The sequence below is a fragment of the Tachyglossus aculeatus genome, chromosome 1 (genome assembly GCF_015852505.1).
Source record: "Tachyglossus aculeatus isolate mTacAcu1 chromosome 1, mTacAcu1.pri, whole genome shotgun sequence".
Taxonomy (NCBI): domain Eukaryota; kingdom Metazoa; phylum Chordata; class Mammalia; order Monotremata; family Tachyglossidae; genus Tachyglossus; species Tachyglossus aculeatus.
In genome coordinates, this window is record NC_052066.1 from 90916250 (window position 1) to 90942028 (window position 25779).

At 42.5% G+C, this 25779-nt stretch overlaps 1 non-coding gene across 1 annotated transcript; it reads right to left on the reverse strand.

Moving 5' to 3' along the window:
* Nucleotides 1-22189: 22189 nt before the first annotated feature.
* Nucleotides 22190-22327, reverse strand: LOC119935497. Its single transcript, XR_005453364.1, has one exon. It is a non-coding gene; the product is annotated as a small nucleolar RNA SNORA7 (small nucleolar RNA).
* Between the last annotated feature and the right edge of the window lie 3452 nt (nucleotides 22328-25779).

Genomic DNA, 25779 nt, shown 5'->3' on the forward strand with positions numbered 1-25779 from the left:
GTAAGCTTGTTGTGGGCTGGGAAGATGTTTGTTATGCTATTATATTGTACTCTCTCAAGTGCTTAGTATAGTGCTCTGCACACAGTGCTCAATAAAAATGATTGATTGTTTGAGTTTAATGTCCACCTCCCCCTGAAGATTGTAAGCTCCTTGCAGGCAGGGATTGGGTCTACGAACTCTATTGTATTGTACTCTCCCAAGCACTTAAGCACAATGTTCTGAGCACTGTAAGTGCACAATGAATGAATAATATTAATTGATAGATTGATTGAATCTGCATAATGAGAACAATACTGACTTGCAGACTGTGGTATGTATTACTGATTACACCTTGCTCAATGAACCCTACTCCTGAATAGGCTCCTACTGACAGGTATCATCTTCAAATACAGAGAAAGATTATATTCAGCATCTGCCCTGTCTAGTGTGTAGCCAGAAAGTGCTGCTTAACTTGATCTAATCAATGCTATTTATTGAGTGCTTACTGTGTATAAAGCTTGGAAGAGTGCAGTACAACAGAATCACTTAAGAACTTAATGAAGCCAGTCATTTAACTTAGCTGTGTCTCAGTTACCTCATCTGTAATAATAATGATGGCATTTGTTAAGGCACATGGGGCTCACAGTCTTTGTCCCCATTTTGCAGATGAGGTAACTGAGGCACAGAGAAGTTAAGTGACTTGCCCAAAGTCACACAGCTGACAACTGGCAGAGCCAGGATTTGAACCCATGACTCCCAAGCCCATGGTAAAATGGGGACTAATACTGTGAGCCCTACATGGGACATGGACTGTGTCCAACTTGATTATACTGTAGCTATCGCAGTGCTTAGTGCAATGCCTGACATATAGTAAGCACTTAACAAATACTGTAAATATTTTTTTTTTTAAAAGCAGAGTTGGTAGATACATTCCCTGCCCACAGTCTAGAGGGAATCTTACAGTCTAGAGGTAACAGTTAAATTTTCTTAATGAAAACTTTTGGATTCTAATGTTAATGATGTCTTGTTGTTGTTCCTCACAGTATCAGAAAGACTCTCACCCAAATCATCTTTCTCAATGGACAGTCTGTTGAAAATATGACAACCTGTAAAGAATTTGCCATTAGACAGAAAAATTGAAGTGTCCCTGCATATAAATGAAGAAACAAATGAAATACTTGCCTCTCATGAAAGGCCTTGCTATTTTCATAGTAAATTTATAATGGCAAAACCTCAAGCGGGGAGAGGAACAGCATGTTTTGGTTCCAAATGGACACTGATGCAGCTCTCTTTTATCTGCAGATTGATTGAATTCCATCCCACATGAATCACTGGGTCCTACAGAGAAGTATGCCAGAGTCAACAATTAATTTGGATTGCTCAGCCATGCAGAATTCCTCTCCTGTGCCACATCGGCTTGTGGACACAAAACTCCCACTTTCTACGCCTAGAACTTCTCCAAAATGGGGGCCGCAGGGCATCTCTCCACTAGACTGTGACCCTTAAGGGCAGAGATGTCTACCAACTATACCAAATGATTAATCAAGCAATGGTATTTACTGAGTGCTTACTCTGTACTAAGATCTCAGGAAAGTAATAGTTTTTAGCACTGACATTTTGTCAAACATGGTTCTAAGTGCTGGGATAGATATAATAATAATAATAATAATAATTGGCATTTATTAAGCGCTTACTATGTGCAAAGCACTGTTCTAAGCACTGGGGAGGATACAGGGTGATCAGGTTGTCCCACGTGGGGCTAACAGTCTTAATCCCTATTTTACAGATGAGGTAACTGAGGCCCAGAGAAGTTAAGTGACTTGCCCAAGATCACACAGCAGACATGTGGCGGAGTTGGGATTCGAACCCATAACCTCTGACTCCAAAGCCCGTGCTCTTTCCACTGAGCCACACTGCTTCTGTCCTACATGTCTCAGTTCTGTCTACATGTCCCTGTCCTACATGGGACTCACAGCCTAAGTAGGAGGGAGATCAGATTTTGAATCCCTATTTTGGAGTTGTGGAAACTGAGGTAAGGAAAAGTTAATTGACTTGCCCAAATTCACAGAGCAGGGGGATTAGAACCCAGGTCCTCTGACTGTCAGGCCTGTGCTCTTTCCACTAGCCCATTCAGTTTCCTCAACTGTAAAATGGGGAAATCTATTCTCCCTCCTAACTACACTGTGAGCTCCATGTGCAACAGGGACTGTGTCTGACTTAATTTGTATTTACCCCAGCACTTAGAACAGTGCTTGGCACATAGTATTTAACAAATTCCATTTTTTAAAAATGCTTCTGTTATTGGTGGCCATGTCTAGGTGAAGAAGTATGATTTTTTTCCCAATGAAATCTGAACCGAGGCATACCCCTGCTTCTGTATGATCAATTAATCAAAGATATTAATTCAGTGCTTACTTCTAGACTGTGATCCCACTGTTGGGTAGGGACTGTCTCTATATGTTGCCAACTTGTACTTCCCAAGGGCTTAGTACAGTGCTCTGCACACAGTAAGCGCTCAATAAATACGATTGATTGATTACTATGTGTAGAGCACTATGCTAAACACTTAGGTGAGAACAATACAATAGAGTCATTAGGTACTATTCCTGCCTACAGTGAGCTTACAGTAGAGGTGGAGACAAACATTAATATGTGAAGCAGCATGGCTCAGTGGAAAGAGCCCGGGCTTGGGAGTCAGATGTTGTGGTTTCCAATCCTGGCTCCTCCATTGGTCAGCTGTGTGACTTTGGGCAAGTCACTTAACTTCTCTGTGCCTCAGTTACCTCAACTGGAAAATGGGGATTAAGAGTGTGAGCCCCGCATGAAACAACCCGATTACCTTTCATCTAACCCAACGCTTAGAACTGTACTTGGCACATAGTAAGCTCTTAACGAATACCGTCATCATTATTATTATTATTGTAAATAATGTATAGATTGTACATAAGCAATATGGGGTTAAGGGTGGGTTGAATTCAAAATACCCAAAGGGCATAGATCCAAGAGACTTCGTGGAGAGAGGCTTGGTGCCCCCAGAAGAGATGATTGAGTCATCATCATCAATCGTATTTATTGAGCGCTTACTATGTGCAGAGCACTGTACTAAGCGCTTGGGAAGTACAAATTGGGCTTGGGAAGTACTGCTGACTCTTAGCTCTCGGAATGGTAAGCCTCATCCCAGTCCTCAGGATTGCCTCCTGAGGGCTTCCCAGATATTAACAGGGGATTTTCTAGGGGTTCGTGTCCCGGTTCGGTGTTTTCGTGGAGTCTACTTTCAGTCCATCCTCCCCTTCCCTGGTGAGACCATGGGCAGAGTGCATACATTTGCAAACACACACACAGAAACACAACACACACACAAAACCACTCACATGCCCATCTCTCGGGGGGACAGTCCACCAGCCTCCTGTAACACATTTGCCCTTCTCCCACTCCCTCTGCATCACCCTGACTAGCTCCTTTTATTCATTCCCTCCTTCCCTAGCCCCACGGCACTTCTGTTAACAGCTGTAATTTATTTATTTATTCATTTAGTTATATGGTCTGTCTCCCCCTCCAGACTGTAAGCGCATTGTGGGCAGGGATTGGGTCCATTTATGGTTGGAGTGTATTCTCCAAGTACTTAGTACAATGCTTTGCATGCAGTTAGCATTCAACATACGCAATTGAATTAGTTGAATGAATGAATTTATCAGTTTAAATAACTACCTCAACACATAAGAGTTGGAGATCCATCACACCCTATTTGCAGATTTAGCCCAGGTCCTATAAACTCCACCAAAGTTCAGGGAATTCAATTTCCTCCGCACGCTGCTTCTCCCACCCCTCCCCAAACACAAACTGAAAGCCGGGTTCTGGGCTCTATCCCAAACCAGCAAAGAGTGGCAGCACAGTAGAAAAGGCTCTTGAGTCTGGCTGAAATCCCTGCCCTTCCACCTCACCCTGATTCTTCACTGCTTTCCCATCAAGGAGAGAAATCCTGGTTGTCTTGTGGCTGAGGAGGAATCCAAGGTGGTTGCTAAGGCTGCTAAGACTAAAGTCTTAGCTTCAACATCAGTTACAATTTGGCTATTAAAAATCCTTTCATCAGTTTTCCTGAAAGAAGAAGATACTGATAGAGGCACTCAAAGGTGTACAGAGACATCCAGAGTGACTTTACCTACTATATGTGTTTAAAAATTTGTTCACCACAAATTGTTCACTCAAACAATGGAATTTTTCGAGCACTTTGTGCAGACCTCTGTTCTAAGTTCTTGGGAGAGTATAATAGAATAGAATCTGCAAGTGCTCTCCCTGTCCTTAGGAGCTTACAGTCTACAGGGGAATACAGACGTTAAGATAAATTTCAGAAAGGAGAAACAGTAGAGTAATAGGAAATTTACATAAGTGCGATGGGGCTGGTGTGAATATCAAAATGCTTATGTTGAAAAGCTATTACTAAGGTCAGTGGTGCCAGTTTGTACTCCTGCCAAGACTAAGGACCATATTTCAGTGTCTTATTCAGTTAATGTGACATTGTTTTGGATTACTGTAATAGCGCATAAATCATAGGTTAGTGATGTTTAATGTTACAGAATATTACATGTAAGGGAATTTCATATTTTTCCAATTAATACATCTAAGTCTATGGGAAAATACAGTCCAAAATGTAGCCTTTCAAGATACATTGAGGTTTTCAAGGAACATAGTATGGCTCTATCATGGAATATCTTTGCAGACTACAGGTATATGTGTGCACAAATATTTGTGTGTGTGCGTTTGTGTGTTTTTGTGGATCTGTACACGATGCTTGAGGATAATACTAACCTCTAAGTCTTGCAGAGAACTCTTAAAAGTCATAGGAATCAAAACTGACACTACTTTGCACATTCATTCAATTCATTCAATCATTTATTGAGCACTTACTGTTGAGCAGAGCACTGTACTAAATGCTTGGGAAAGTACAATACAACAATAAACACACACATTCCCTGCCCACAACGAGCTTATTGTCTAGATTAATTCTTATGTACTAGTTTACTTTCTTAGCTTACTATTTTACAGTTATCTCACAGGTTGGTCTTGGTAACAATCTGCTCCTTTAGATTTCAGTCTCTGCTTTACTTCGGCGGTGCCTACTGTAGACATCATACATCACACAGACATCATCAGTCTTGTTGGTGTCCCCCAAACCTCTTACTACCCTGCAAGTTGTTGATCTAGGAGAACCCCAGGAGTAAACAGTCTTTGGGACTCTGTCAAGGACACCACTTTATGAAAATCAAACTCAAGTGGAACAGAAAGGAGAGCTGTAATATATAATATATCCCATAGCTTTTCAGGCCCATCAGTTTCCATCAAAGATGTAGCATCCTGTGCCTGCCTGCTTTCAACTCCCCTAGCTACATATGTGTGCATACACACATATGCGCACATACACACACACACACACAGGCAAGAGCAGTGGACTGCGGCTCTCTCTCTCTCTGGGAAAAGTAATAATAATAATGACATTTATTAAGTGCTTACTATGTGCAAAGCATTGTTCTAAGTGCTGGGGAGGTTACAAGGTTACAAGCTTACTGTCTAGATTAATTCTTATGTACTAGTTTACTTTCTTAGCTTACTATTTTACCGTTATCTCACAGGTTGGTCTGGGTAACAATCTGCTCCTTTAGATTTCAGTCTCTGCTTGAAAGAGACTGTTGTCCCACGGGGGGCACAAAGTCTTAATCCCCATTTTACAGATGAGGGAACTGAGGCCCAGAGAAGTTAAGTGACTTGCCCAAAGTCACACAGCTGACAATTGGCGGAGTTGGAATTTGAACCCATGACCTCCGACTCCAAAGCCCGTGCTCTTTCCACTGAGCCACGCTGCTTGTCTAAGTACCAGGAGGCCTGACCCTATGTCTATTCCTGGGCACAGAAGAGAATGGGGTTCAGTTGACTTTTGGGGAGCCCGGAGTCCCTTTGAAGCCTGAGCTGCTGCTGTGGAGGCAGGGACTCCCAGACTCATTCCCTTCCTTCCCATCAGCACAAAGCCGGGACCAGTGGGATGCGCGTGGGGTGGATGGGGGGGCAAACGGACCTACCCTCAGAGGGGTCCGCCCAACTGCCCCAAGGATAGCCGGGGGCCTGGGTCCCCCAGCGCTTCCAAATGAGTAAGGCCCTGCTGAGAGCTCACCTCCTCCAGGAGGCCTTCCCAGACTGAGCCCCTTCCTTCCTCTCCCCCTCGTCCCCCTCTCCATCCCCCCATCTTACCTCCTTCCCTTCCCCACAGCACCTGTATATATGTATATATATGTTTGTACATATTTGTTACTCTATTTATTTATTTATTTATTTTATTTGTACATATCTATTCTATTTATTTTATTTTGTTAGTATGTTTGGTTTTGTTCTCTGTCTCCCCCTTTTAGACTGTGAGCCCACTGCTGGGTAGGGACTGTCTCTATATGTTGCCAATTTGTACTTCCCAAGCGCTTAGTACAGTGCTCTGTGCATAGTGAACGCTCAATAAATACGATTGATGATGATGATGATGAGTAGCACACAGGATGGCTACCACATCAAGGCTATCACAGCACAGCCCCGTCCATGTTCCCATAGCCCAGCTCAGCCCACAGTTACCAGTAGGTGTTATTGCTGACCCACCACTCCTTGCCGCTGCTGTCCATCTGCTGTCTGCAGGGGAAGCCCCCACCCTCCCGCCCCCAGGGTCCAGTCAGTGTGCAGGCCAGGGAGATCCCTGAGCCCCACTTAATAATAATGACATTTGTTAAGCGCTTACTATGTGCAGAGCACTGTTCTAAGCGCTGGGGGTGGATACAAGGTGATCAAGTTGTCCCACATGGGGCTCACAGTCTTAATCCCCATTTTACAGATGAAGGAACTGAGGCCCAGAGAAGTGAAGTGACTTGCCCAAGGTCACACAGCAGACATGTGGCGGAGCCGGGATTCGAACCCATGACCTCTGACTCCAAAGCCCGTGCTCTTCTCCACTGAGCCACACTGCTCCCTAAGACCCACTTCTGGATCTTATCTCCCACCAGAGACTCAGAGTGACTCAATGGAAAGAGCACAGGCTTCTTCTAGACTGTGAGCCCGTTGTTGGGTAGGGACCGTCTCTATATGTTGCCAACTTGTACTTCCCAAGGGCTTAGTACAGTGCTCTGCACATAGTAAGCACTCAATAAATGCGGCTGAATGAATTTGGAGTCAGAGGTCACGGGTTCTAATCCAGACTCTGCCAATTATGAGCTGTGTGACTTTGGGCAACTCACTTCACTTCTCTGTGCCTCAGTTCCCTCATCTGGAAAATAGGGATGAAGACTGTGAGCCACACGTGGGACAGTCTGATCACCTTGTATCCCCCCAGTGCTTAGAACAGTGTTTTGTACACAGTAAGCACTTAACAAATGCCATCATTATTATGGGAAGCAGCGTGGCTCAGTGGAAAGAGCACAGGCTTTGGAGTCAGAGGTCATGGGTTCAAATCCTGACTCCGCCAATTGTCAGCTGTGTGACTTTGGGCAAGTCGCTTAACTTCTCTGGGCCTCAGTTACTCTCTGGAAAATGGGGATTAAGACTGTGAGCCCCTCATGGGACAACCTGATCACCTAGTAACTTCCCCAGCACTTACTAAGTATCAGTGCTCTGCACACAGTGAGCGCTCAATAAATACGATTGATTGATAGAACAGTGTTTTGCAGATAGTAAGTGTTTAATAAATACCATCATCATTATCATCATGTCATTCATTCGATCATATTTATTGAGCACTTACTGAGTGCAGAGCACTGTACTAAGTGCTTGGAAAGTACAATTTAGCAACAGAGACAATCCCTACCCAACAATGGGCTCACAGTCTAGAAGGAAATAAGTCTCCTTATAGTCAGAAAGAGCTAAGATTAGTTTCTTGATTGACACCTGTTTCTTACATATAGTGGTAACCCTTACCCCATCCCCTCACCAGGAAGCCACTCAATATTAAAGGCAAAAAACAGGCTGACCTCTTGACACGCCTGACATGAGAAGGAAAAGCCCAAATGAGATCTGTCTCAAGTCCTGTAATGTATTTACTTTTTCTCTTCAGAGATCAAAGAATCACTTGTATCAGTCCACAATTATTTATGCATACACTGTACTCAGACCACAAGCATTTTGGTAGATAAAGAAAAGAATATAAATTGTTAAAATAAAGTTCATCTGTGAGGAAAGTTTGGTAAAGTCTCCACATTCCCTGACTTACTTGTCACTGCAATTTCCCTTTCCTTCTCTTCCTTTAGGCCACCACTCTCCTCATCTTCAAAGCCGTACTAAAATCATGTCTTCTTTTTCTCCAAGGCCTTCCTCGACTAAACCCTCATTTCCCCTATTTGCCCTCCCTTCTGCTTCACCTACACACTTGGATAATAATAATAATAATAATAATAATAATAACGATAGTATTTGTTAAGCGCTTACTATGTACCAAGCACTGTTCTAAGCACTGGGCTAGATTAAAGGTAATTGGGTTGCCCCACATTGGGTTCACAGTCATAATCCCCATTTTACAGATGGTCACTGAGGCACAGAGAAGTTAAGTGACCTGCCCAAAGTCACACAGCAGACACGTGGTGGAGCCAGGATTAGGACCCACGACTCCCAAGCCTGTGCTCTTGCTATAACACATAAGCTTTTTGATTTTCACTCCATCCCCACAACATCTATAACATATCCATCTGTTCTTGATTTTAACGGTTGTCTCCCCCTCTAGTCTGTAAGCTCCTTGTAGGCAGGGATCATGTCTAGCTATTCCATTGTATTGTCCTCCCCCAGAGCTTAGTACAGTGCTCTGCACATTGTTAAGTGCCCAAATGCCATCCACTGATTGATATGGGTCTTTGCAGAATTTTCAGAAAAAAGGCATTTAAACAAAATGGCAATGTGGGAAAGGATTGCTAAATATTGATTAATTTTTCAAAACCGTGGCTGCCAAAAGACCGAGTGCTTTTCCAAAATCTTGTTATTCCAGCTAATTGCCTGTCATTTCATACCCAGCAATTTCTGGTGGCTGCAATTTTGAAAGAGAAAGGAAAGGGAAAACTTTGAAATTACTGAAAATGTAAATGTGAAATGAAGGCTAGGACAATCCTTAATCCTTGGGAAAGCTGTATTTCTTTTTCCTGTAATGGACACACTGAAAAGACAGTGACACAAACTATGGCAATTAGGTCCTGTGACTCTCCATTCTAGTAAAGACAATCGGGGAAAAATGAATATCTGAGAAAATGAGCAACTACTCTATCCTTCTCTGTGTCTTAGTTTCCTAATCTGTAAAATGGGGATTTGATACCTGTTTTCCCTCCTACTTAGACTGAATCCCTCCTACTTAGACTGAATGGGACAAGGTTTGAGTACAACCTGATTAATTCCTACCTACCCAAGTATTTCTTAGTACAGTGCTTAACACATAGTAAGTGCTTAATTTAGAGAAGCGGCACTTGGATTTGCACCCTTATTCCAGCCTCACTTGGTGCCACAGCACTTCTTTACATATCTGAACTGTATATTAATGTCTGTCTCCCCCTCTGGACTGTAAGCTCACTGTGGGCAGGAAGTATGTGCTCAAGAAATATGATAGATTGACTGAAACAACATAGTCTACTGGAAAGAGCATGGGCCTCGGAGTCAGAGGATCTGGGTTCTAATCCATGCTCTGCCACTTGCCTGCTGTGGAATCTTGAAAAAATGACAACTTTTCTGTGGTTCAGTTTCCTCATTTGTAAAATGGGGATTCAATATCCATTCTCCCTCCCCCTCAGACTATGAGATCCATGTGGAAGAAGGACTATGTCTGACCCAATTATCTTCTTTCTACCCCAGAGCTCAGTACAGTGCTTGGCAGAGAATAAACACTTAACAAACACCACAGTTATATGTGTATATATATATATATATGATTCATTTGTCGGTACATCTACTATTTGTTCTGCTGTTTCATTCTGATGTGCTTTACTGTTTCCACTACTCTTCCTGAGCATTGTTGCTCAGTGAGAAGCAGTATGGCTCAGTGGAAAGAGCACTGGTTTTGGAATCAGAGTTCATGGGTTCAAATCCTGGCTCCGCCGATTGTCAGCTGTGTGACTTTGGGCAAGTCACTTAACTTCTCTGGGCCTCAGTTACCTCATCTGGAAAATGGGGATTAAGACTGTGAGCCCCCCATGGAACAACCCGATCACTTTGTAACCTCCCCAGCACTTAGAAAAGTGCTTTGCACATAGTACGCCCTTAATAAATACCATCATCATCGTCATCATCTTGCTCTGGCTTTCACCATGTCTAAATAATTTTTGTTCTTTTTTATTGTAATCTTGATCATGGAGAATTTCTGTCTCACTACTATTTGTAGTACTCACTCAACTGCTTCATCCCATGCTTAACACTTAAGTAGTGCTTGATAAATGCCATCGATTTCAAATAATTTAAGGGGTAGTAGCAGTAATAATAATCAGTGCTTGCTGTGAGCAGAGCACTGTACTAAGCTCTGGGAAAGAATACCCAGGTGGAAATTAGACATGGCCTCTGTCCCTAGCATGCTCACAATACTGAGTAAACTCACTTTGCCCCATTAATTGTGATTTGTCATGAACCACAACAGTGTTCCCTAGTATTCTCCTAGCAATCACTCTCCCTCACCTTCAAAACCTTATTAAAAGCCTATCTCCTCCAAGAGGTCTTCTCCTACTAAGCCCTCATTTCCTCTTCTCCCACTCCCTTGAACTTCTATTGGCACCCTTTATTCACCCCGCCATTTTCACGACAGCATTTATGTACAGATCTATCATTTATATTAATGCCTGTATCCCCCTGTGGGCAGGAAGAATGTCTACCGACTCAGGTATAATGTACTCTCCCAAGCACACAGAAGGCAGTCAAAAAATACAATTGATTGATTGACATTGACAGTAGCGCTATCTTTCAGGAGAGATAACTGAGAAAAACGTTTTTCTAATAGCAGATCAGAGATGTGATGTTGGCAGGATTTCTCAACCTTAAATCCTGTCCAAAAGAGCATCCAGAGTGAGTCACTCTAGGATCACCTGGATCCAGATTAGCCTCGGGTGGGTCTTAAAGCCCTCCAATTCTTCTGGTCTTCAAATACTGATTTGGGGGACCTAATCAGTGCTCCCCAAGTGTCTGCCCCCCTGCTGCTGCCACCACTATATGACTGGAGTTCAGGTATCTCCCCAAATGTAAAGGTGTCCTCAGTAAGTACCCTAGAACCCCCATCTTGTGGCTGGCTACAGGAAGCTCACAATAACAATAATAATAATAAAAATGGTGATATTTTTAAAGTGCCTACTATTTGCCAAGCACTGTTCTAAGCATCTGGGTAGATACAAGGTTATCAGGTTGGACATGGTATCTGTCCCACAAGGGGCTTACAGTCTCACAGATGAGGTAACTGAAGCTCAGAGAAGTGAAGTGACCTGCCCCAGGTCACACAGCAGACAAAAGGTGGAGCAAGGATTAGAATCCAGGTTCTTCTGACTCCGAGACCTGTGCTCTTTCCATAAGGCTATGCTGCTTTCTCTGGCACTTTTGGCTTCTAGGCTCTACATGTCTCTCTGGCTAAGGACCTTCTCCCTCAGTCCCTCCCACAGGCAGATACCAAGATCTGAGATCACAACAATTTAATAATTTCTTAGCAAGGTAAAAACTGAGGGTCTTCCTCTTCCACTACCTGGCTCCTCTGCTTCTTCCCAAATCCTTCTCTCTTACTGGTTCAGCTAAAGTCTTTACTCTTCCTCCAGGAAGAGGCAACTCAGAGTGACTCTCTTGGCTTATCACTCCCTCTCCTAATTTTGGGAACCAATTCATTCATTCAATTGGATTTATTGAGTGCTTACTGTGTCAGAGCACTGTACTAAGCGCTTGGGAAGTACAAGTCGGTAACATATAGAGACAGTCACTACCCAACAACAGGTTCACAGTCTAGAAGGGGGAGACAAACAACAAAACAAAACATGTAGAAAGGTGTGAAAATGTCAGAACAAATGGAATTATAGCTATATACACATTAATAACAAAATAAATAGAATAGTAAATATGTACAAGTAAAATAACTAGAGTAATAAATCTGTACAAATATATACAAGTGCTGTGGGGAGGGGAAGGAGGTAGGGTGGGAAAAAGGAGAGGAAAAAGGGGGCTCAGTCTGGGAAGGCCTCCTGGAGGAGGTGAGCTCTCAGTAGCTCTCAATGAAACTGGTCATCACAGTCAGCTGCAGTTTTGTTAGCATGGCTTGAAAATTGACTATAAAGTTCAGTGGTAAATAGTAATGACTAGATTTAAGTGAAGGAACTTAATGGAATAAAATGAATGAATGAAGAAATCTTATGTCTTCATGAAGGATTTTGATGAGACACTAATTTAGAAGGTTTTCCCTTTTGAGAATCACTCTGCTGTTGACCTGAGGAGATTGGAAATGTGGGCTAAAATAACAAAATGAGAATCATCTTGGGAAATCAAATCTAAGAATTATTTAATGGCATTTTATAGTTCTAATTAAAGTGGCAACTTTTCTAAGGTGGCTGGGCTGAAAGTTGAGGACACCAGTGAATGGCAAATTAAGTGTGTGTAATACATTATGACTGGTGGTTAATTTACATCACCTGCCAGGTTAATGGGAAGCTTTATTAGCTAGGAGACTGGAAATGGGCACACAGGCAGTTTTTTCCTATTTTCATCCTCAGATTTTTCTGTAAAATGACCCACTTTACTATTACATTAGGACGAACCTAGAGAGGCCAAATGACAGGTAAAGGTTCATAGGACCACATGGCCACCAGATGAAGGATTGCCTGCAGGTTTTATACTAACTCAACAGAATTTAATTCAGGAATAGTCATTGGCTAACCTTAAGCTAACACCAGTGCAGCAAGGATACTGAGTACATTTCAGAAACTTCTGCATGTACTTTTGAAATCTCCCACCAGCTAACATTTGTCTGGCCACTCCTCAAGTGAAGTGTTAGAAAAGTAAGCTTTCTTATCTCTCTCATACTGCCTCTCCCTTATTCAGTGTGGTAACAGTTTGGATGGAGAAGGAAGGGTCGATTCTAGAGATATTGGTAAGGTAAAACCAGCAGAATTTGGTGACACTCTATGGGAGAGAAGAGTCAAGGATAATGCCAAGGTTATGGACTTGTAAGACAGGGAGGATGGTGGTATTGTCTGAAGTAATGGCAAAGTCAAGGGGAGGATGGGGTTTAGGCGGGAGTTGAGGAATTCTGTTTCGGACATTTTAAGTTTGAAGTGTCGGTGGGAATCTAAGTGGAGACGTCCTGAAAGCAGAAGGAAATACGAGACTACAGAGAAGGAGAGAGGTGAGGGCGGAAAAGGTAGATTTGAGAATCATCCACAAGGAAATGGTAGTTGAAGCCATGGGAGCCAATGAGTTCCCTTAAGGAGCTGGTGAAGAAAGAGAATAGGAGAGGAACTAGAACTGAGCCTTGAGGAACTCCCACTGTTAGAAAGGGGGGTGCAGAGGAGAAGCCTGTGAAAGAGACTTAGAAGTAGGAGTCAGTGATAGGAGAGGCAGCATGGACTATTGGAGAGAGCATAATCTTGTATCTACCCCAGTGTTTAGTACAGTGCCTGAAACATAGTAATTGCTTAACAAATACCATATGAAAAAAAAAAGAAAGAGAAGGACGAGGAGAGGACAGTGAAACCAAGGCCAGGCAATATTTCAAGGAGTAGGGGATTGTTCATAGTGTCGAGGCAAGCTGAGAAGTTGAGAAGGATTAGGATGGAGTAGAGACTATTAGATTTGTCAAGAAGGAGATCATTGGTGACCTTAGAAAGGACAATTTACTTAGAGTGCAGGGGGCAGAAGCCAGATTGGAGGAGGTTGAGGAGAGGAAATGGAGGCACTGGGTGTAGACAACTCACTCAAGGAGATTAGAGTGGAATAATATGAGGGGTTGGAGTGATTACTGGATGGAGTTGTGGGATCAAAGGAGGGTTATTTTTGCTTAGGGAATACATGAGCATGTTTAAAAGCCATGGGGAAGGAGCTGTTTGAAAGTGAATAGTCAAAGTCGAAAGTGAATAGCCGAAGTCAAAGGTCAGAGACGGAAGAAGGGAGAGGGCAAATGTGGGATGGAATCAGAGGTGCAGGTGGAGGGGGTTGGATTTTGAGGGGAGGAAGGATATTTCCTCTTGAGATACTCCTGGGAACCCTTCTACATTTTCTGTGCACTCCGATCTGAATCATTTAAGTGCTTAATAGTCACCACACCCTCAGCCGCACAGCACTTATGTATATATCCATAATTTATGTTAATATCCATCTCCCCCTCTAGATTGTAAGCTCCTTATGGCCAGGGATTGTGTGTCTCATCTCTACTCACTTACTCTACCAAGTGTTTAGTACCTTGCTTAGCACACAGCAAGCACTCAATAATTACCATTAATAGATTGATTGATTGACTAGGTAGTGAGGGCTAGTTTTATACACTCTTTACTTCATATTTGGAATGGCTCAGGTATCCTTTTGTGGCAGAACTTGAAAATACTTCTTAAATAGGATGCAAGTTATGCCATGTTCCAGTTTTGCGTAGGGCTGATGTCTTCCACTCTCATTCTCCAGGGACATTAAACTATTTGAAGGAACATTCATTATTTATGAAGCCTTGATTAGACTTTCCTTTAGCATGAAAATTCAACTCTGCTGACCACTGAGGCATGATAAAGTGAATATGAAATTCATCAAGTAAGAGAAGAAACTGCAAAACTCACAACTTCCCACTTCTTTGAGCCCAATAAAAAAATTATCTTCATTCCAATAGCTCACTGGTGAGTTCTAGAGTGAGCCTAGGAGTTGGTCATCCTAGAGGACCAGCTTAACAATATGCTGGCCAGTGTCGTGGACAGAGCAGGCCTGCCCTCCTAAATGTAAAAAGACTGCCATTTTATCTGGAATTTTTCTTGTGCAGGGTATTTGCAAAAGGATGACACTTTTATCCCTTGTGATTTATTTTCTTGCTCCTATATAAATGTCCCATTGTTTCTTCTGAGTCCTTGAAATTATCCATAAATCATACATCATCTTAGGTGCAAACCTCAAATTTAAAACAAGCATACAGTTTTAGAAAGAGTGTCAAAATCTTGTGGAATCGACTCCAAAAGAATCCACTAATGTGCATATCTGCAATTTATTTATTTATTCTGATGTCTGTCTCCCCCCACCTCTAGACTGTGAGCTAATTGTGAATAGGGAATTTGTCTGTATATGATTGTATTGTACTTTCCTAAGTGCTTAATATAGTGCTCTGCACAGTAAGCACTTAATAAATGCTACTGAATGAATGAATGAATCAGTTCAGACCAATCCAAGGAATGAAGCAGCTTTCCACATATTATTGAACCAACTCAGGTATTGGAAATACAGTATTTGGTCTCAAAAGAGCATTATGCAAAGATGTCTGGCAAGTGATATTTGTCTGATCAGAAGGCAATCTGTAGTCTAGCTGTGAAAATATAAACCAGCTCTCAGGGTCAGGGACCAGTGGAACTTGGCAGAAGAGGTAGAAAAGGATGTCTCAGCCTTGGCCTTCAGTGTAGTAGTGATAGTTGTCCAGCCAAACTACTACTCCTCTGGGCCGACACACTTGTCATATCCTGCCTCAACTACTCGACCTGCCTCCTTGCTGACCTCCCTGCCTCTATTCTTTCCCCTCTCTAATCCATACTTTACCACCACTGCTAGGATTACTTTTTAAAAATCATTGTGTCAGTCTTTCACCTTCTCTAAAACCTTCAATGGCCTCCGCCTCTATATCAAACAGAAACTCCTTACTATCGGCTTGAAGGCCTACAGTCCACAATACCTATCCTATCTACCCTCTCTCATGTGCCACAATTAATTATATTTATTGAGTGCTTACAGTGTGCAGAACATTGTACTAAGAGCTTGGGAGAGTAATTATAATAATAACAATTATGTTATTTCTTAAGTGCTTACTATATGCCAAGCATGGTTCTAAGCACTGGGGTAGATATAAGGTAATCAGCTGGTCCCACGTGGGGCTCAACGTCTTAATCCCCATTTTACAGATGAGGTAACTGAAGCACAGAAAAGTTAAATAAATCATATTTATTGAGTGCTCACTGTATGCAGAGCACTGTACTAAGCGCTTGGGAAGTCACCCCAACTAAACACCTGTGGGAATCCTAGCCAGGGCTGCGAAAAGGCTGGTCTGTGTGAGGATTCTGCACTGACACTAGTACCAAAGCCACCATGCTGTGGCCCCTGACAACCCCCAGGGCCAGGGAGAAAAAATGGGATGTCTGGGTCTCTGCATCCATGGCAACTTAAACATATATCTGTTTTCTAAGGGACTGACAGTGAAATACTGCTTCAGGAGTTTAACCAATTGTGTCTTCTCTGTAGTTTTTTTTTAATGGATTTAATCCCACAGCATTACTTTGATTTGTACACTGATCTGACTGATTATGGCTTCCATCTTAGTTACTTAAAGCTCCACGTTTCATCAAAAGGTATTCTTCTGATTAAAATTTCACTTGTTGAGTGTAGTTACTTGAATGCTCCCCAGGATAATTTGCCCACCTTGTCAAGCAGTGTGAGTGCTTTAAAGCCCAGGTGACATTAATTAAGTCATATTGAAAGATTTAATGTGTGTGTTGAATGGAGGTGCAACATGTTTTTCCCACCAATAATGTGCTTTTCAGTGAATTGCACAGACAACAGCATACCAGAATTTAGCTTAAGATGACTCTTTGTTCAAGAAGCAAAAGAATAATGAGACATTAGGATAATAAACATGGGGATAACACTGGTTACTTTTTTGGATAACTGAAAGACTATGGGTAGGGGGAGAGGGAATATGGGGGCAGAAAACGGCCCTGGGGCAAATGTCCACATTTGGGGATTGGGGAGGAGGTTTGGGGAAGAAAGAGGGCAAATGAGAAATTGGCCACCAATACAAGATGGGTAGGACTGCTTTTCAACTTGTTACTTGATCCAGGTGTCCTAAATCCTAAATTCCTCCAGACTAGAGAAGCAACGTGGCATAGTGGTTAGAGTATGGGCCTTGGAGTCAGAAGTTCATGGGATCTAATCCCAGCTCTGTCCCTTGTCTGCTGTGTGACCTTGGGCAAGTCACTGCACTTCCCTGTGCCTCATCTGGAAAATGGGGATTGAGATTCTGAGCCCCACGTGGGACAGGGATTGGGTTCAACCTGATTTGCTTGTATCCACCCCAGAGCTTAGTACAGTTCCTGGCACAAAGTAAGTGCTTGACAAATACCACTAGTATTATTATTATTATCTGGTACCCCCTAAACTGTAACCTTGAACCACTAACACTGCCATATTCACAAGGCATAGTCATTACTGTTTTCATCAGACCTGTTCAGGGAGAGAAACAGGAAGTTTTATTTTCATATAATTTGAGGTGGAATTGGTACTCGATTTGTGATTATGTTATTTTCTTCTGGACTATACTCTGTGTAATAGGAGTACAATGTTTGAGGCTAGATAACACAAAATAACTAATATCAATAGTATTTTCAGTTTGTTGTTTTCAAATCCCTCAGGGTCATAATCACAATCCCAGTAATTTGAGCAGCACATTACCTTACCTTTTCTAGCATAGTGGTCCAGTGGAAAAAGGACTGGCCTGGGATTCATTCATTCATACATTCATTCATTCAATCGTATTTATTGAGCCATTACTGTGTGCAGAGCACTGTACTAAGCCCTTGGAAAGTACAGTAGAGGATCTGGGTCCTAATCCTGGCTCTGCATAATTGCCCACTTATTGTTTGACCTTGGATGAGTCGCTTCATGTCTCTGTGCCTCAGTTACTTCATCTGTAAAGTGGGGATAAACTACCTGTTCTCCTTCCCACTTGGACATTGAGCCCCATGTGGGACAGGGACTCTGATTTGTTTATATTGACTCTACCTCAGTGCTAAGTACAGTGCTGGACATTTAGTAACTGCTTAACAAACACCACTATGTCATTATCATTATTATCATAATTATTAATGATAATGGATTCAGAGTATGAATTGTTCATTCATTCCTTCAATTGTATTTATTGAGCAATTACCATGTGCAAAGCACTGTACTAAGTGCTTGGGAGAGTACAATACACCAATCAACAGACACATTCCCTGCCCTCAACGAGCTTACAGTCTAGAGGTGGGCATATAGACATTAATATAAATAAATAAATTATAGATTTGAACATAAATGCCATGGGGCTGGGATAGGGAAAGAACAAAGGGAGCGAGTCAGCGTGATGCAGAAGTGAGGGTGAGAAGAGGAAAGGGGGGGCCTTAGTCAGTGAAAGATCTGGAGGAGATGTGCCTTCAATAAGGCTTTGAAGGGGGGAGAGTGATTATCTGTGGGATTTTAGGAGGGAGAGCATTCCAGGCCAGAGGCAGGATGTGAGGAAGGGGTCGGTGGTGAGATAGGTAAGATCAAAGAACAGGGAGAAGTTTGGCATTAGAGAAGCAAAGTGTACCAGCTGGGTTGTAGTAGGAGGGTGGTGAAGTAAGATAGGAGGAGGCAAGGTGATGGAGTGCTTTAAAGCCAATGGTGAGGCATTTTTGTTTGATGCAGAGGTGGATGGGCAACCACTGGAGTTTTGGGGTGGAGTAGGGTGACTTCTTCTGAATGTTTCTGTAGAAAAACGATCCAGACAGCAGCGTAAAGTATGGACTAGAGTGGGGAGAGCAGGAGACTGGAAGGTCAGCAAGAGGGCTGATGCAGTAATCCAGGTAGGGCAGGATGAGTGATTGTATTAACATGGTAGAAGTTTGGATGGAGAGGAAAGGGTGGATTTTAGTGATGCTGTGATGGTGGGACCGAAGAATTAAATGATGGATTGAGTGTGTGCATTCAGAAGTGACAGTTTCTGTGGAAAAGGTATCAAGGGACAGTAAAACTGGGGGTTGCTGTAATCATAGTTACGCAACTCAATCAGATGAAAGAAATTAGACCTGTACAAGATAATCAGGGTGGACACAGTCATGTCCCACATGGGGCTCACAGTCTTAATCCTCATTTTACAGATGAGGTAACAGGCACAGAAAAGTTAAGTTGTTTGCCCAAGGTCACAAAGCAGACAAGTAGCAGTACTGGAATTAGACCCCAGGTCCTCTGATTCCTAGGCCAGTGTTCATTCATTCATTCATCCAATCATATTTATTGAGTGCTTACTGTGTGCAAAACACTGCACTAAGAGCTTGGGAGAGTACAATACTGCAACAGACACATTCCTTGCCCATGACAAGTTTAAGCCTTTCCCAGCACTTAAAGTAGTGCCTGGCACACACCACTGATGCCACAAAAAAAGGCAGAGAATGAATGATGATAATGATGATGGTGGTGGTGGTGGTATTTGTTACATGCTCACTATGTGCAAAGCACTGTTCTAAACGCTGGAGGGATACAAGGTGATCAGGTTGTCCCACGTAGGGCTCACAGTCTTAATCCTTATTTTACAGATGAGGTAACTGAGGCACAGAGAAGTTAAGTGACTTGCCCAAAGTCACATAGCTGACAAGTAGGGGAGTCGGGATTAGAGCCCATGACCTCTGACTCCCAAGCCCGTGCTCTTTCCACTGAGCCACGCTGCTTCTCTAGTGATTCTAACTAGTACTAACGACTCCCATCCCATTAGTCAGATAAAGATGAAAGACCATGTCAAACAATAAAATCTCAAAAATCCTCCTGAGAGCTCAGACGTCATGCATACTCAGCCAATTAGAAGAGATTGTTTGCACTACTTCTTTCCTAAGAGAAGCAGGCACAGGTAGTGTGTGTGTGCAGTTTTCTTACTTAGAGAAGAACTCAGGATTCTGTGAGCATCCTCTGGCCTCCTCCCAGTGGAGGAGGACAAGAAAGAGCTGCCAGCCAGAAGCCAAGTAGGCAGCTTGAGATAAAAGATAAAACGGGTCCAGGAATGGTTATTATTCAGCCTGAATGAGCCTATCTCATCTGTAAAAATTTTTCTCTCAATGCTTTGATTGTTTTCTTGGAGCCAGTCAAATTGTGCCTCCTCACGATAAATTGGTATAAAAGATCTTCCTGGGCAGAGTGATGGGATTTTATACAATACCTTCTTCTTAGAGCATCATCTGGAAATGTAATACTCCCAGAAAAATGAGCTCAGAAACCAGACACGGATGTATGGTACAGAGGGGAAATAACTGTTTCAGTGAGGTGAGAATTACTGCATTTTCAGGAAATTACTAGCTGGCCAACCCATTAAATTCCGCCTTGAAACACCATAGGGAATGAAGGACACGTGTCTTAGGAGACCAGGAAGTTAGCACTTCCCAACTGTCCTTGGTTTTTACCAGCTGATTTCTCTTCTGGATACTTCCAATCATGCCCAGAGTACCCAGCAGAGAGGAGCACTAAACGCTGGGGTAGTTACAAGATAATCAGGTTGTACGCACTCCACATCCCATATAGTACTCACAGCCTACATCCCATTTTAAAGATGAGGTAACAGGTACAGAGAAATTAAGTGACTTGCCCAAGGTCACATGGCAGACAAATAGCACAGCCGGCATTAGAACCTGGGCCTGAGTCGATGGACATTTTGACAGACAAATATAGGACACATGCAAAGTAAACAAAGAAGATGAGAAGTAAAGAAGATAGAAGCAGCATGGCCCAGTTGTATAAAGCATGAGACTGGGAGTCAGAAGGACCTGGGTTCTAATCCTGACACTGCTACTTGTCTGCTGTGTGACCTTGGGCAAGTCATTTAACTTTTTTTATAGTATTTGTTAAGCTCCTACTTTGTGCCAAGCACTGTTCTAAATGCTGGGGGGATTACAAGGTAATTAGGTTGTCCCACGTGGGACTCACAGTCTTAATCCCCATTTTACAGCTGAGGTAACTGAGGCCCAGAGACGTGAAGTGACTTGCCCAATATCACACAGCTGACAGGTGGCGAAGCCACTTCTCTGGGCCTCAGTTACCTCAGCTGTAAAATGGGGATTAAGAATGTGAACCCCATGTGAGACACGGATTGTGTCCAACCCGATTTGCTCATATTCACCCCTGTGCTTAGTACAGTGCTTGGCACCTAGTAAATGCTTAACAAGTACCACAATTATTATTACTATTAAAGCTCTCTTCAAAGTAGTAAACCCCATTCATTTTCCTTCATCGTTTTCTGATGCTCTGAAAATAATAATGAAAACAGCAGTCACTGTGGTATTCGTTAAGCACTTACTATGTGCCAGGCACTTTACTAAGCATAGAGATAGAAGTAGTAATAGTATTTATTAAGCACTGAGTGCAGAGCATTGTTTTAAACACTGGGAGAGAATACACAGTTGGGAATTAGACATGGTCTCTGTTCTTTAGTGGATTTACAATCTAATACAAGAGACAAGATAATTAGACCAGATACATTCCCTCTCTCACAGGGGTTTCACAGTTCATAGTCTAAGCAGGAAGTAAAGCAGACGTAGCAGCATGGCATAGGGAGTCAGAAAGTCATAAGTTCCAATCCCAGTTCTGCCACTTGTCTGCTGTGTAACCCTGGGCAAGTCACTCCAATTCTCTATGCCTCAGTTACCTCATTTGTTAAATGCGGATTGAGACTGTGAGCCCCATGTAGGACAGCAACTGTGTCCAGCTTAATAAACTTTTATCTACCCCTGCCCTTGGGGCAGTGCATAGCACATAAAGTGCTTAACAAATGTTATTATTATTAATAATAATCCCCATTTTATAAATGAGGAAACAGGCACAGAGAAATTAAGGGACTTGCCGAGGTCACACAGCAGGGAAGTTGTAGAGCAGGGATTAGAAGATGTTGGGGAGCATCAGAAAAAAATACCCAGAAAAGGTTGAAGCAGGAGAGCGAATTTTTAAGTGTCATGGACTCTAGACAGGATTGTTGTGGGCAGGAAGTATGTCTGTACTTTCCCAAATGCTTAGTAAAGTGCTCTGCACATTTGCCTTGTCTTATGCTGTCATGTTGATTCTGACCCATAGTGACTCCATGGACATATCTCTCCCAGAAGCCCACCTCCATCTGCAATCGTTCTAGTAGTGCATCCATAGGGTTTTCTTGGTAAAAAATATGGAAGTGGTTCACCATTGTCTCCTTCCCTGCAGTAAACTTGAGTCTTCGCCCTCAACTCTCTCCCATGCCACTGCTGCCCAGCACAGATGAGTTTTGACTTGTAGCAGATTGCCTTCCACTCACAAGCCACTGCCCAAGACAGGAATGGAATGGGTATGCCTCTGCTTGACTCTCCCTCCTGTAGCCAAGACTGGTAGAGTACTGGAAACCTTCCAGGTGCTATCCTGAGAGGGGTCTATCAAACAGTAAGTGCTCACTAAATACTATTGATGGATTGAATGGAAGGATTCAAAGAGGCAAGGAAGTAAAGGGAATAACAGTGAGATCGCAAATCAGGGGAAGGAAAAGAGTCCAAAGTGAAAGAGCCCAAAAATAGCAAGGTTTTCTCTGTTTCATGGTACTCTAGCAAAGGACAATGAGCTACTTCCATCTCTCCACATGTCTGTATCTGTGTAGAAAGAAAGGAAAAGGGGGAGTGGTGAGGTGACTTTGCAGTTTTCAATCCATAATCTGGTCATCCCAACTGACCAATTTGGGAATTTTGTCTCAGAGTAACAAATTGTTCAAAGAGAGAGAGTGAAAGGAACAACATTTAGCCTGCTTATTCAGATGTTGATTCCCATCCCAGTCAGTCAAAGAAACAAATTCAGAACATTTCAGTACTTACTGTCTGACTTGCCAACACCAAATTTGAGAGGATGGTTTGCTTTCTCTGAAAGACAGTGGTAATTGCATGGCTTGTTCACCACTCTCCCCCCAACCCAAAAACAAATTAGAGGTTATTTCCAGTAATATATTAAAAAGTTTTTAAAAAGTTTTCTTTTCTCTGTCATTTAAAATGAGAAATCTAAAAGATTTCAGAGCACGACTGTACCACAAAATCCAATTGTTATCACTGGATTTTTAGTAAGTCCTTTCTATATTTTCAATGTGTTTCCATGGGATTAAAAATTTATGCAAAGAAACAGAGAAGTGCTGGCAAATCTAGGACAATGGGTAGTTATGGTACGGCTCCCCAAACATTTCCACTGCTAACAAGCTTTCCGCAGCACTCTACTTCCAGGCGGCTGATAAATACTTAAAGACCATGAGAGCTGAACAACTGCACCAAGATAAAACAATTTAATGTATCTTTAGTAGCAGTGGGCTAGAGAAAAGGCCATTAGCCTGGGAGTCAGAGGTCCTGTGTTCTAACCCAAGCTCTGCTACTTGCCTGATGTGTGACCTTGGGTAAGTCACTTAACTTCTCTGTGATTCAGTTACCTCATATGTAAAATGGGGATTCAGTGCCAGCTCTCCCTCCTATTTAGACTGTGAGTCCCATGTGGATTGGGGACTGTGTCTAACCAGATCAAGTTTATCTTCCCCAACACTTAGAACAGTGTTTTACATATAGTAGGCATTTAAGAAGGCGCTTGGCTTGAGAAGCAGCTTTGCCTAGTGGATAAAGCATGGGCCTGGAAATCAGAAGGACCTGGGTTCTAAACCCGCCTCTGCCCCTTCCCCACTTTGTGACCTAGGGTAAGTCATTTCACTTCTCTGGGCCTTAGTTGCCTCATCTGTAAAATAGGGATTGACACTGGGAGCCCCATGTAGGAAATGGATTATGTCAACATGATTAGCTTGTATCTACCTCAGCGCTTAGAACAGAGCCTGGTACATGGTAAGCACTTAACAAATACCATCAAAATTAAGTAATATAACAATAATAACAACAACTTTAGGGAAGGCCAACTGGGACTTCTGCACTTAACGATATCCCAGTACTCCATTTGTCATTCTTCTCACATGTCGAAATGTGGTCTCTGCTAGTTTCAGCCAGGATCTGGGACCTTCTTCCCCTTCTAGACTGTGAGCCCACTGTTGGGTAGGGACTGTCTCTATATGTTGCCAACTTGTACTTCCCAAGTGCTTAGTACAGTGCTCTGCACACAGTAAGTGCTCAATAAATACGACTGATTGATTGATTGATTCAGCGCTGATACATGACTAGATGATGAACTGCTCTTCCAAACCTAGTAGAAGCCATAGGCTCAGCTTTGCCATACACTCCAGCAGCCCGTGTTTCTTACGGGCCATGGCAGGGTGAGAATCGTTTTTATTGCATTCTTGTCACAAAATCAGAGACACTCACAATAGTTCTCAAAAATGATTTTCATTACACCCTTTATTCACACCTCCCTCAGCTCCACAGCACTTACATATCCATAGTTTATTTATTTATATTAATATCTATTTCCCCCTCTAATCTGTTAGCTGATTTGGGGCGGGAAACGTGTCTACTATCTCTGTTATATTGTTTTCTCCCAAATGTTTACTACAGTGCACTGAACAGAGTAAACGTTCAATAAACACAATTGATTGATTGCCAGGGGAAATGGGGGCTAAATCAGGGAAGGCTTCTTGGAAGAGATGTGATTTTAATAGCCTGTGAGACCCTTGACTTTAATCTCTTTATATTTTAAATTCCTTGAGGTCAGGGAATGTGCCTGTTGTTATATTGTAATAATAATAATAATGATAATAATAATGGTATTTGTTAAGTGCTTTTTATGTGCCAAGCACTGCTTTAAGTGCTGGGGTATGTACAAGGCAATCAGGTTGTACCACATTGTCCCACACAGTCTTAATCCCATTTAACAGATGAGGTAACTGAGGCACAGAGAAGTGAAGTGATTAGCCCAAGGTCACAGAGCAGACAAGTTGGAGTTGGGATTAGAACCCATGACCTCTGACTCCCAAGTCTGTGCTCTTGCCACTAGGCTATGCTGTACTCTCTCAAGAGCTTAGTACAGTGCTTTGGACACAGTAAGCGCTCAGTAAATAAGATTAAATGCAAGAATGAAGATAGATTAGATTGAGGTGCAGTGAAATAGATTGGCCTTCGAGGAGCAATGCGTACAGCAAAATAAAATAGGAGGGGTGAGCTGATTTCAATCCCTTTGCCTCTGGTCAAAGGAATGAATGTCCAAATATGGAGGGGAAATAAATAGTTTATGATTTAGAGATGAAATCCAAGAAAAAAGCATGGACATTTACAAATCTCTCTGAAGTGAAGCTCCTCCGCATCCAAGATGGAAAGTTTTGGCTTTTTTTGATCCCTCTATAATTCAATATTGCCTTCTAGTCCAGAACTCTGCAGTAACTTTATTTTTTCTTCACACAGCAAAGAAAACAAAATCTGGTTTTGAGATCTCCAAGATAATTAGTCCAAGAAATGGAACAAGGAGTTTAGAACTTTAACATAAACCTTACCAGATCATCCTAATCTGAAGAAATGGGAAACTCACCCTTTCTAGCTTGACTGGTTAAAAGGCATCCCTCAAGCCTTCTCAAAAATGGACTCAGAGGAGAGTATTCATTTGTAAAGGTGAAAGACATCTTGAAAGCCGGTTGTCAGCGTTAGCTAATCTGCGTAAGCATCATGTGAACATTGAGGCTTTTTGTGAGATACAATCATCACCAACATTATGACCATCAGCAACTCTTTCTGAGCAGCTATTATGTGCCAAGCCCCGTACCTGGATCTTGGCAGCAGTAGTAATGATACTGAGTGCCCACTAAGTGTAACGCTCTGTGGGAAAATAGGACAGAGGCCAAAGATAGCTTCTGTCTGAAAAAGAACTCGCAATCTAGTATGTCCATACCCTCAAAGAGCATAAAACCTAATGGAGACACAAAAATAT